We start from the raw sequence: 14,323 nt of genomic DNA, 5'->3' as shown, positions 1-14,323 counted from the left end.
AACTACATAAGGGATGCTAAGAGTAAAGGTATAAATGTTCAAAAAAAGACAAATGCCAATATGTGTTCACTTATGATTTAATAATAAGTGAATTTGTACATTCTAAAATTCATCAACACAGTACCATTGCCACAAACGGAACAATAGTCTTCTGCATTATTGCCTCCTATGGAAATTCACATCTTTGTGGGCTTTACTGTAAGACTTTACCGTGCTGTGTGGCACGGTGGAGCCTCTTGCCCCTAGCTCCATCTCCACTGCCTTAAACTTTAACAGTGGACAGTTAAAAATTAATACCTGATATCAGTGGGGGCTGTTTTACAGCTTTTGGCTGCAGTACAATATTGGCTGGCCTGAACTTCATAACAAGTGCTGCTCCAAAGAGCCCCCCTCCATCTAAACAGACAATTACATTCACTGAAATATAGTTTATGGAGAATTTGTTTCACTTAGGTTAACTTAACTTGAGTGTAGTGTAACAACCCTTGAAACTTGTTTAATATCTCAATAATAGCAGTAAGCAAAGTAAACACAATTGAAGTGCGATGCAGAAAGGGTTTAAAGTTAGTTTTACATCACTGGGTTTGTTGTGCTTCTATGAACATCTATAACATTTTGTCCCAAACAATTTTTTTTTAATTTTCTATTTAGGTATGTCAATAGGCAGACAACCAAACTTTTTGCTTTGTAAATAACTACAGTAATATAACTGCAATCGTTCGTGTTTAATATTTCAATATGCAGGATTTATATTCTGGGCTCCAAAAAAAGCTGGTCAGGGCTCTGACACATTTCATCTTCTCTCAGGTACACTGGTTTGTCAACACATGCGTCTGATTGTCTTTCTGCATCTTCACGCACACATGCTGGATCTCCGCATGTCTGCAGACATCACAAAAGCTGTTGTCTTCATTCGCCTGGAGCACTTCAGGTTTACGTACCTCCACAGAGTCACCAATCAGCCTAGTAGTGCAAAAACACAACCTTTTGTGCCTCAAGGCTGCACTAAAACAGGCCACACTTCAATCACAATTACCTTAATTAAGAAGGAAACTAAAGCTCAGCATTTGCACAGCACTAGAGAAGTCACCGGAGGTTTAAATCAAATTTGAAGCTGTCTGAACCAACTTTTTGTGCTTTTCTTTTTCAGCAAATTTAAGAATTAGGCTGAACTATTAACTGTAGCCTTTGCTTATAGAAAATACAATCTTTATTCTAAATGTCACAAATACCCGCAGAGAAATACCTCTGAAAGAGTGCAAAAAGAATCAGAGCAGTAAAAGCGTCCTAGTAGAAAAAGGAAACTAGACTTTCTCACCATTAAGAAAACAGAAAAATAAAAATAAACTCAAACATAAATATTTTTCAATGCACATTTTCCCACATGAGCATTTGCCTATTTATGTTTTATCTGAAGAAACAACTCATCCAGGCAACAGAGAAGAGCTAGCGTCAGCATTTTTTGCCCAACGCTGCTCTCTCTTTTCGTTTTCACAGTTTCTCTCCGTCTCGCTCAGCCTCTTGCCATATGTTGTGCTTTGCATTTCCCAGATGAATCAGACGGGCTAAGAAGTGATGTGGGCACATACACGGTAATCCTTTATTTGCTTGATGAACATATTTGTTTACTCCAGGGTCCTCACACTTTGAGGTAATTACATCCCCTTATCTCAACCTCTAATTATGGGTTTTGTAGTACAATCAAGGTTCTCAAAGTCACTTGACTGAAACCTTTCGGAGGATTTTTTTTCTGGTTAACTTGGGTTTGCAGTTGTTGTGGATCTTTAGCAGCAAACATATTTAGTTTTTCAATTTTTTAATAAAACAAAAATAAAAATTTGGGGGGGAAATCTGTGCATGTCTTCTAACAGATGTCGTTCCAGTTGAACCCTAATCATTTGTGGATGTTACATTGAAGCTCCAGGTGTGCATCTTAAAAACCTGCTTGCATCCAGAGGTCATTGTTGAGGGGAGCGCACAGGGCAGCAGCGGCCTCTCCTGCGCTGCTGAAACGAGAGCAGTAGTGCCGCTAATCTGAGAATAGGGGGGAGGATTAGGCTACGCTGTTATTGTCTGTTTGATGAGGGATTAAATTTAGTTAATCCAGACCTTCATATAAGATTCTTCATTTAAGATAGCAGCACAGTCTCATCACACAGAGTACATGCAGTCTCTCCACATTTTTTCTTGAATCAGTTAATTTAACAACCTTCTTGTTTTGAGTATTCTCATCTCATTTTTTTTACCTTTTACTTTTTTTCTTGTTAATTTCTGAGAAAGTATATGTATTAAACCAAGTCATCCAGGTGGGAAAGATTATATTCCTAAATTCAATTTTATTTAATTTCTAGGGACAGTGCACAAGAAAAGCATTGAATGCAATGAGTCAGAATTAGCCTAGCCGCTATTTTTCATCCCAGAGAGATGTCAAAATTGTCTATGGGACCTGAAAAGCTAAAAACAGCTAAAAATAACATAAAATTACACCAAAATTTAAAATAAGCAAAAATGGATATAAAATAAAAATCTAATTATTAGACACCATAAAGAAAGAATCAATGTTGCAGCTGTAATGAAGCAAAATCTTTTACAGATTTAAATGGAAGACGGCATGGCATACAAAATTAATAGGCATCCTTGATTGATCCAGCAACCTGCAGATATTTTATTTACAAAAATTCTGATTTAATCCATGAAGGTCATCTATTTTAAGTCTGTTTGCAAACATAATTACCAGTACTCCACCTTAGTGTATTTAGCTCAGTCCTGAAATAGACTGAATAGAAAAAGTTATCAAAATCCCAAGACATCTTTATTGTTTCCATAGGTTTAAGAAAAAAGTTCATAGCGTAAACATGCAGATTCAGCTTAATAAAACTCACTTCTCAAAGCTCCAATATTGACCTTCATTTCTCTGTTCAGGAAATCAGTTGATGGAAGTGAGGTTCTGTGATTTCCTTTATTCATCTGTAGGTAGCGGCTCTCGTGGGAAGGATTTAAAAAGGCAGCAACAATATTCTAAGTACCATTTTGCTGCATCGCCAACACCCTGCTGATGCTTTTAGTTTCTCGGTACTTTTCATTCAGTCAATACAAAAGGAAGCATTACCTTAGATTACTTGCTCAGACAAAGGCCTGGTCATAAAAATATATGATCTAATTGATTGGCGATGAAGATAAATTTCTGATTTTCTTTTTGCATCTGACGGGTTCTTGCACAGGAAACACATGTAAATATTTTTCACAATCTCCCAAAATCTGTTTACTTGGGACAGACAAATAAAGCCACATATGTACATTGAAACAGTTAATAAAACAAAACCTGCTCAACAATCAGTGCGCGGGAGGGCCGTGTGGAGAGAGATGGGGGGGAAATTCATTATATCATCCGTTTATATCTGCACGACAGCTTGTAAAATCCAGAGCATTGTTCCTGCAACATGTGCACCACTTCCTTCTTGCTGACATGTCCCTCCTCCTCCTCTTCCTCCTTCACTCAGCTCTGACACCATTTAGAACTGTTGGCATCATTAATGGAAGGGATTGCCTCTAAATTGGCAACAATGAAAAGACAAATTATGACTGGCAGAGTGCTGGAAAGAGAGGGGGAGTTGAGAAGAATTAGAGTATTTGAATAATTTAGCCCCCTGTGGCAGGGATGGCAGGAATGTTATTCTGAAGAAAGGCCCCGCTGCTAGAGAAATGAGAGGCTGTAATGAAGCGCCAGTGTGTGTCTGTGCGTGAGTGTGGATGACACTCGAGTGTGGCTTCTCTTTAGCACCTTGGTGTTTTTGAATCGGCGCGTATTTCCTCACTTAGCAATCAGACTGCTTATAGAGTGTTGGTTTTGACATGAGCCCCGTGTGTTTTTCTTTCTGTTAGAAACAGAGAAGCAGTTTGACATGTCAGCACTGACGTTTTGTTTTGCAAGACTTTCTCCAAGCCATTACTCTGTTCACCCCTGCAACTTCATGCAACTGTACATCCAGTTGACCACAGCTTTTGATAGTGTAGTATAACTTTTCCTCTACATTAATGAAAGAAGATATTCCCCCAAAAAACTGTTAACCCCTCCAAATATGGTGCAATCCATGGAGCATTTGTACTGGGCCAGCCAAAGAGACTGTGTCTTGTAAATGTGTGTGCATGTGGATTTGGTGACAGCTACGTCCCTCATCTGTCCCCGACAGCGCTATCTAGGGACCCCCTCCCAGGCCTTCTATGAAGCAAAAAAGGGGAGACACCCCAGACACCTCCGCACTCTCAACTCCACTCCTGCCTTTGAACACTTCTTCTATTTCAGTTGCAACTTGTCTAGAAAACTCTTGCACTCCATCTCTCACACAGCTCCTTATAAGAAAGAATTCTCTCCATCACTTCTCTCCATCATCTCACCTGCTTTCTACCTTCTCTCCCTCTTTCTCTGCTGGCACTTGTAATTATCTTATGCCTGGGAGACAGGTTTTAAGCAGAGGTGTCAGGCCAGGTGCTTCCTGACAGCTGGGGATGATTAGGAGAATTCTGGAGTTCTGTCAGTGGTATCCATGGTGCTCCCCATGGCGACCAGGATGCTTTGTTGTCTCAGCAACAATAACGACTCTTAATTTGTTGACAGGAAGAAATTCATCAAGACCTTGGTGGCTCTGCAACCCCAAAAACAGGCTCTCCAGGGGGGTTGAAGCTCCAGTAGGGGACTGGAAACTAGACTACTGATGGAGAGTCAAAACTTTTGCAGCCTCACTTCCTTTTGTTCACATATTTTATACACTTCTGCTACTTGTTTTTGATTCATCTCTTTCGAAAGAAGACAATGAAAGACATTCTGGTATTTCCCAGAGTGCAGGCCCAGTAATGTGTTGTCAATTCTGCAAACTGTAGCGTGAGTAACTCCCCTTCTGTTGTAACTGCTATTTTTTGGGATTACAATAAGCCTGAACACCAACCCCCCTCACCCATACTCATACAGCCTCATAAATGTTAGATTTGAGCTTTTCCTCTGTGTTGCAGACTCTCAGTATAAGAATTGAACCACAACGCTGGTGGGTACATTACAATCCCAGATCACACGTGCACAGTTTCTACGAGTGAAGGAAGTGTTCTGCAACAACTTGCAACAAGTTTTTTAATTATTACAAAGATTACTTTACCATTCTGTGTGTCCATTACATTTCTGTAAAGTGCTGCAAATTACGATGAAGCAGCAGCTTCTGCACTCACTGACCATTTCCTGTCCACGCAAATTTCTAATCAGCCAATCACAATGCCAGCAGCTCAATGCATTTAGGTATGTATGGTCAAGACAATCTGCTGCAGTTCAAACTGAGCATCACAATGGGGAAGAAAAGTAATTAAGTTACTTTGAACGTGGCATGGTTGTTGGTGCCAGACAGGGTGTCTCTCAGCATTTCAGAAACTGCTGGGATTTTCATCCACAACCATCTCTAGGGTTTACAGAGAATGGTCTGAAAAAGAGAAAATATCCAGTAATCAGCGGTTTTGTGGACGCAAATGCCTTGTTTATACCAGAGGTCAGAGTAGAACAGCCAGACTGGTTCCAGTTGATGGAAAAGCAACAGTAACTTAAATGACTGATGCTGCGGGCCATAATAACCACTGGTTACAACTGAGGTCTGCAGAAGAGCGTCTCTGAATGCACATCAAGAACAGGAACAATTCAGACAAACTCACCAAAATTGGACAATAGAAGATTGGAAAAATGTTGCCTGGTCTGCTGCGACAATCAGATGGCAGGGTCAGAATTTGGCATCAACAACATGAAAGTGTCACGTAGGGAGGGCTGGTGAGCATGAAGGACCCAAAATGCAGAGTCAGGAGGCACACTGTTCCAGAGCAAGGGGTTTATTGACTAACAAAAAGCGCTGCAGAGCAGGGAAACAAAACTAAACTTACTGTGGGCTAAACAGGAAAACATGGCAGAAGACAGTCAGGGGACCAGCACAAGAGGAAGGCAGAGACAAGACTTATATACAGACAGGACTGACAAAACACGGGTGACAACGATCTGGAGAGATTGGAACCAGGGAAGTAAATCTCAAAAACATGACATGCAGGAAACCTTCAAAATAAAGCAGGAAACAGAACTCAAATCATGACAGTGACATAACGGAAGCAAAAACTAATACAAAGACACCCAAACCATGACAGAAAGGCTGGTGGTGGTGAAATGGGGATTTTTCCATGACTCACTTTGGGCCCCTTAGTACCAAGTCTGCATGGTTAAAATGTCAAAGCCTACATGAGTATTGTTGCTGATCATGTCCATCCCTTTATGACCACAGTTTACCATCTTCTGATGGCTACTTCCAGCAGGATAAGGCGCCATGTCATTAAGCTGGAATCAACTTAGACTGGTGTCTTGAACATGACAATGAGTTCACTGGACTCAAATGGCCTTAAATATCAAGGCAGTTCCAAAAGCAAAAGGGGGTCAAACCTGGTACAAGGTGTATCTAATAAAGTGGTTGGATGTGTGTATCTAAGGGGATAAATGATTATGAGACAAATCAGTAATGATTAGAACGTCAGAGCACAAATAAATCCATTTTTTGCCCTCTGTTTAAAATTTGTGTATTTGCATTTTTTCAGTCACATTGCTAATGTTTGCATCTAAAAAGACACAAAAAAGCAGTTTAAGAGAATGTCAAAGAAAAAAAAACAGCAAAAACATTAACTTAGTGGTTTCACATCCAAATGGATGTATGAAGGCTTCGGAAGCAGCAAGTATGAGGTTAGTTAATTGTGTCAGTACAAACATGTCCAGAGGGCAGAGAAAACCCGCAATACAGGAATTTCTTTTTTCTTCTTTCCTACATCTTAAGATCTTCGTTTTAGTTAACTCAAAAATAGTCCTGCAGATTCTATCCAAAGGGCAGGAAATGCTGAAAGTACATTTCAAAACTTTAAGATTATAAATATATAAAGATGAAAACCTAAATGTACTAAAATGTTTTTTTCATCCAAATATGCTTGATATTAAAGCCGCATATGTGCTTTCTGAGTTCCTGCATAACTTCAGCTCTGTTATAAAAATCCCCAAAACCTCAGTGGCGCTCTGATGCAAGATGCTTACACACACTCAAAAACATATGCCAGAGAAAAAGAAGGTCTGTCCAAATACAATTAGCAAGAGGGTTTGCAGTAAAAACACATTTGAGATGTTTGCATGATGAACTCAGCGGGGGAAGTCCTTCAGAAGCACAAACGCGTGTGTGCTAGCGCATAGATGCAGTTTGTGGGGCGAAGGGTGGCAAAGCAAGAAAGCCTAATTGAGGGGAGATAATGAGTGCGTTTGGGCCACCCCGCTGGCACCACTAAGGATGCGCTCCTTCACCTCTCATCACGTCTCCATTCTCTGGCAGAAATATGATGCTCCACATGCAAACAGGCCTCTCTGTGATGCTATTATTGATTTGCCATCATAAAAGACCCGGAATTAATATTGATTCAAAAACATCCCCATGATGAATTCATCGTGTATACCGTATTTTGGATGCATTTCAATACCAGGAAGGGAAAAGGTGAAGTGAGACCAACACATGAAGGAGGCAGCACTTCAGCCCCTCCACGCCGTTTGCTCGCATTTGAAGGAAAAGAAGGTTCACTTTGAGAAGTAAAGAGAAAAAAAAAACAAGTTAAGAGGGAAAGTTAAGTAAAATGCTGATATAGGCAGAAGCAGCTACATAGTGAGCATTGTTCGCACTCTTTCTTGCAAATATAGAAAAGATGAATACTTGAGGGGAATAGAAGCTAATTAAAACTAAGATCAAAGCCTCCCTCTAAGTGTTTTTCCTCGACACATCCGGGAAAACTTAACACACTGCTTTTATTTTTCTGCCACCTCAGATATTCCATTTTGGGGAGAAAAAGACAAATACAGGGAACTTTCTTTGAGTACATATTGTTAACTAATTATCACATTCAATTTGCTAACACGGCAGGCTAACGTAAACAGAGGGTGTCAGTCAGGGTGATAATCGGCTCTCATCTCTGACCTTTCTACACATGCCTGGAACCTTTGTGAAAAAAGATAAGCTCAAATTCGGAATAAATTTCTCTTCATAAACAATGATTTTTCTAATCCAGCACCGAGCAATTAAGACTTGAATCTTCGTCGACATTAGCCGTTCAATTAATTTTTAGTGCTTGTGTGAGGATGTGTGTGTGTGTGTGAGGAGCCATGGGCACTGATAGATCCCTGTGTAGCTCCGCAAGGATTACACCCCTAATCTACACTGTCACTCTGAATGAGCCCATAGACACACACAGCACCGAGGGGTGTGGGAGCTGTCATGTCTTGTTACGTTACAGTTGCTATAGCTTCACACGTGAAAATACACATGTGCACAAACACGTCGAATCCTCACCCAGAATGGATTCTGACACAGTTTACATACTGTGCATATGCTCACTTCAAGAGTCCCATTCCACAGTTAGGATTTCTTTGCTCCTATCCCCAATTTTTTCTCATAATGCTTATCTCACTTACATATATATCTCGGAACATTTGGGCATACTCTGATTTTAGCAAGACAACGTATTTCCATCAAAATTGCACAGGTGTTAATTTCTTTATTTACCAAAGCAGATAGATTTAAGGCAAAACCAAATCCTGAAATCTAAAGGGCTTCTGATGGAAAAACAAAGTTTGCAGGAGGTGAGCCAAAGGCCATCTCAACTCTAGTTTTGAAAGGGGTTAATGTGGAAACAAAGCCAGTTTCTCAGAACAACACACAAAATCAACGCTCCATCTTACAAAAGCTGGATGGGGCTCAAACTCCATCAGACAGAAGTAAGTAGCTACTCAAATCTAGAGCAAAAAATAAACTGATTTAATGGCAGCTGATAAATTCCCTTTACAAGAAAGATAAACCTGGACTAATTTTTATAGCATTAGACAATGTAAATATATATTTAAAAAAAGACTTTTTTGAGCCAGTAACTTCTAAAAAACACTCCATAACTCCTCGAACGTTTATCCGATCAATGTATATCCGCTGATTCTGACGTGGAAAAAAAAAGGGGCTTTTCACATTGGCTTTGCATCGATATGCAACACTTCGTAACACATTGGTGCTGATATGAAAAAGACACTTTTCTCCACAACAGAGTCAGCTCATTTACGTTGCTTTCATAAGTGCTTCTCTGCCGTGAAGTATTTAGTGTTGTGCGTTTCAGCACAAGGTTGCTTTTCTTTGCTTCAGAATCTGCTGGAATTGGTTGAAGTAAAGGGCCTTTTTCATGCTAGACTTTTACAGTAAACAATATCCATGTATATGACAATGTGTTATCTTTTTCATAAAATATTATTTCTTTTCCTGATCTCTTTTCCAACCATAGAAGTAAGATGCCTTGATCTCTGAGGCACCGGTTTTCGCTCCATGTGGGTGCCGCCCATTTCATGACGTCAACCTAGAGTCTGCCTCTATGGAGTGACATTTCTGCCACCACGTTGCACACAAAACTTTGCAAGTGAAAATATTAAACATTTGCTTTTCAATTATATTTTATTTTGCTGTCATTTTTTTTCTTTATGCTTTCAATTTTTTTTTTGCTTTTAAAAAACTTTTTTTTTGCTTTCAAAAATTATTTTTGCGTTTGCAAAATACATGTTTTCGTGTGCGTTGTGTCAAATCTCGCTTTTTTCCTATCTTTGATTTTGCTGACTACTCTTAGCGCAACCTAGTGTGATATGTCTGCCACTATTGCCACCGCCAAAAAAGTTTTCGCATGCGCTGTGTGCCATCTTACTTCTTTCCTATCTTTGATGTTGCTGAGTTAAGTTTTCAGTTTGACATGACAAAACTGCCATCAAACAGCCTGCTGATTGCTCTAGATTCTAACCAATCAGGTGTCTCTGTCTGATATTGACGGTGCTTGGAACCAAACATGGACTTTGCGTCGGTTCTGTTTGAACGGGGTTCTGCCGTTTTCAACCATTCTGGCCCTTTCTCTCAGAGTATAACCCAGAAAGAGCAGCAAAGCAGCTAAAATAATACAGGGTTTAACATTTGTTCCGACTCCGTCCAGCCGGAAGTTAAACTTTTTAAGATTTGTATCTGAACTATCGTTTTAATTTAATCAATAAATTTTGAAATATTAAGAGAAAATAGCATTTTTTATGAATAATTTTTTTAAACTTTGGACAAACGCTCACGAGTTCTAAAACATGAGACACTGTGAAAATGAACATAAAAGTTAAAAATGCTTCTTCTGTTAAATACATTGAGGTTGATGGCAGTTTTGTCATGTCAAACTGAAACTTAAAAAGTAAGGAAAGGAAAGTAAGGAAAAAAGTAAGATGGCACACAACGCATGAGAAAACTTTGTTGGCAGTGGCAATAGTGGCAGACATATCACGCTAAGTCGCGCTAAGAGTAATCAGCAAAATCAAAGATAGGAAAAAAGCGAGATTTGACACAACGCACGCAAAAACATGTGTTTTGCAAACGCAAAAATAGTTTTTGAAAGCAAAAAAAAAAAAAAAAAATGACAGCAAAATAAAAAATAATTGAAAAGCTAATGTTTAATATTTTCACTTGCAACTTAAAAAGTTTTGTGTGCAACGTGGTGGCAGAAATATCACTCCATACATCAGCCCATGAGAACCCGCTTTGAGGGTTGGGAGGGGCTGGTGCTCAGAGCGCAGGCTTAGAGGAATACTCATGGATGCGTGAATGGAACAAAATACCGCTTTGGGGTTGTTTGAATTAACAAAACAATACACTTACACTCCTTCAATACTGAAGCTTTGATGAAAAAAGTATACTGTGAATCTGTGTATACAGTATATCCTAAAATAAAGTAATATTTTAAAAGGACTGTTATTTTTTCTGGTTATTTGACACCTTTTGGAATGTTAAAGTACTTTACTAAATGCTCACTTTAGTGTTGTCAGACCAGGATGGTTTCTTTGAAGATGCCTTACAAATTTCTCAATAGCTAACATCGTTTCAGTCAGAGATTTAATTAGAGAAAAAAATGTTCACCAAAATAATTAAGGTGGTACTTACCATCTACTTTCTATACCTGCGTATTTTGTGTGGGGTCAAAGGAAGATGAAGTCTCCCCAGCTGCTGTTTGGCAAAGGTGAGACAACCTGTACAGTAGGTTAGTTTATCACAAGGACATACACCCACTCACACTTAAGGGACAATTGAGAATCACCAGTTAACCTAATGAGCATGTTTTTGATTTGTAGGAGGAAGCTGAAGTCCCAGAAGAAAACCCACATATACACAAGGAGAACATGCAAGCTCCACACAGAGAACCCAGCAGGGATCTGAACTGGGGCCTGTTTGCTTAGAGACAAGAGTGCTAACCACTACACTCCCATATGGCCTATTTACCCTCATTCCCATATTCTGTTATGAGTTGAGACCAAACATGTTAAAATGTATTATGATTCTCTGTCATGCATTTGTCAGTTGGAGCTTTAGTGTACAATGAGTTGCTGAGCTGTAAAAGTTGACTCCTGAGGTTTACAAAGGTCACAGTCAACATGGATGCTCTGTGGGAGCAGCTTTGTTTCCTGGTTCATTCTGGATTGTAAGTGATTGAGTTGTGCTGTAATGTGACACTGCATCGAGTTAGAATCAAACAGGTCACCCTAACCCTTCCCTCCTTATCAGCCTCACCAAACCTCTAAAAGGCCTCGTCATCCAGATCGATGTCCTTATTATACACAGATTTGCATACTAACATAATGGATCTGTGGCTTGATCAGACCTGACCAGTATTTGGACACTCGGCTGTGTATCCAGAATTCACTTTAATCACAGGCAAGATATTGGACTGTATTTTTTTAATATTTATTTATATATATATATATATATATATATATATATATATATATATATATATATATATATATATATATATATATATATATGGGAAACATTTGAAATTTAGAAATGTGTTGACGTTGCTGACTGGCTTTGCAAAAAATGTGAGCATTGTTGCAACACAATATACGCAAGCGTTTTTAAGTTTTGAACATAATTATTTCAACTGCACTGTTGCAACACAATTTACGCAAGCAGTCTCACAAAAACACACACAAGATGGAAACTGAGTTGTTTACCGATAACAATGTGGGAGGCTTCATTGGGCAATTTGGGATTAAATGAGCAGGACAGGGCAACAGTGCAGTCCCCTGTCACTCAGCTGATGGCAGATTAGTAGTTTGAGTGGCAGCCATCAACTGCCATTTGGCAGACACACACACACCCACACATGCACACACACTTGCAGATGTCAGCACCGCTACCTCTGTTGACAGCTCTGGCCATAGTTCTGTCTGCTCCATCGCCTGTCCAGTTGTGCCTCATCGTCCATCCATCTTCAGGTGGGGTATCAAGCAAATCACCAAAACCCTGGATCCTCGCTGCTCGTTGATAGTTTGTGGACACATCATGTTTTAATTTGCTTTAATAAAATGTTTAAAAATAAACAAACAAATGGACACAAAATAGGAAAAAGGCTGAATGACGTCTGCATGGACTCATAAAAGTCCCCAAGGGCAGCTGTGGTCAGTCTGATTAGACCTGCTTATTGCTCCACACTTAGAAGCACACACTAACACACACGGAGGGTTACCCCGAATTGACCTGACATAATTTTGCCTTGCAGCCATGTCACTGACTATGGGAAAGGGAAAAGTTTGGACATTGAGTGAACTCAAACAACCTGTCAAACAGATAAACCTTCAGCAGTTTTAAACAGCAAATGGCTACTAAACAGATTTTACTGTGATCTGTTTGGAATAAAATAGAAGACAAAATACAGCTACAATGTTAACGTTAACATAAAGCATCCCATAGATATTGTGGCTAGAGCAATGTTTCAAATAACAGTCGTGAATAGAATTGTTTATTTATTGATATTGATTCAATTGCAACATTTTGTTTAATTTTATTTATCTGTTCAAACAACAATCAAATGGTTAGATGATTCCATTGAAGCACAGTAAAAGTTAAAACAAATAAAACACTTGAGCAGAGGAGAGTCTCATGATGTGTCAAAAACCTGGCTACAAAAATTTGTTTTTGATCAAAACAGATCCACCTTTGCCAACATACTCAAATATAAAAACTAGACTTTACCTCAGAGCTAATTGGCGATCAAGTTTAAAATCATTGTCCAGTTTAAAACCCAGATTTGACACAAAATGTTGTAGATGTGGAGCAAGAATGACACAGATCTACTGTGGAGGGGTGACAGGAACAGCTTGGACCAAATGTGATCACTTTTTGGGTTTTTTGTCTTTAAAACTTTAAACACTCAGGTCCATCCAGCCTTTGCTGTTTGTTAACATGACAACAGTGGAGAAACAGAGAAGCCTTTTTTTGTTCAATCCAACAGAATAAGCATGACATGACTGTCAGTTTCCCAGAAGATACTGTTAAAATAGTGTTAATACTGTTAAAAACCCACAACAAAGCAGATTGTCATGTCTCGTCAAGCTTCCTGTTGTCTCGTGTGGGGTTTCCTGTTTTATTTTGAAAGTCTTACCTACCTCTCGTTCCAGACCTTCCCCTTCCTGCCTTGTCTGTTCCCCACACCTGAGTCTGCCTCATCATCCCTGATCATTCCCACCTGTGCTTCCCCTCCTCATGTATTTATAGCATGCGTTTCCCTTTGTCCTGTGCCTGTTTGTCATGTGCTATCACATGTCAAAGCTAGCTCTTCTCTTGTGTCCAAGAATTAAAACCTTAAGCTCTGCATCTGAGTCCAGTCCTGTGTTCTGCCTTGTCACAGATCCCGTTATGATTTTTAAAGCAAGACTGAAGCATCTCTTATGCTACATTGAAACCAGACTCGGAAAAGCGCATTTGAGAGACCGCTTCCAATGCAAAGTCTATGTAAACACGTATGCGTTTTTTGGGTTTCCATGTTCAAAACTCTTGCGTTCATCCATCGCTATTGCAAGTTTTTGGGTCTGTTTGCAACATCTACGCACAAAACGCGTAGCAATTGAAAGGACACTGAAACACACTAAACCTGTTGAACTTTGACCAATCAGGGACTTGGATTTGGTAGTAACGTATGGGTAGCATCCTTCTCAATACACAGAAGTGCCAACTGTTTGAAAATCAATAAGGAGAAATTAATAATTGCGATTTGTGCCCTGCCAGAATTCTATGACACTAGCTCTTTCATATATCAGAATAGAGCTGTGCAAGAAAAAGCCTTAAGCAAGATTTGCAAGATTTGTACCGCTTTGACATTTTGCCACAAACCTCTTTCAAATATAGCTACATGTGCCAGTATTGGGTGGCGACAGACCTGTGTGAACACCATATGC

The sequence above is a fragment of the Oryzias latipes genome, chromosome 6 (assembly GCF_002234675.1).
Source record: "Oryzias latipes chromosome 6, ASM223467v1".
Taxonomy (NCBI): domain Eukaryota; kingdom Metazoa; phylum Chordata; class Actinopteri; order Beloniformes; family Adrianichthyidae; genus Oryzias; species Oryzias latipes.
Note: the sequence above shows the minus strand (reverse complement) of the source record.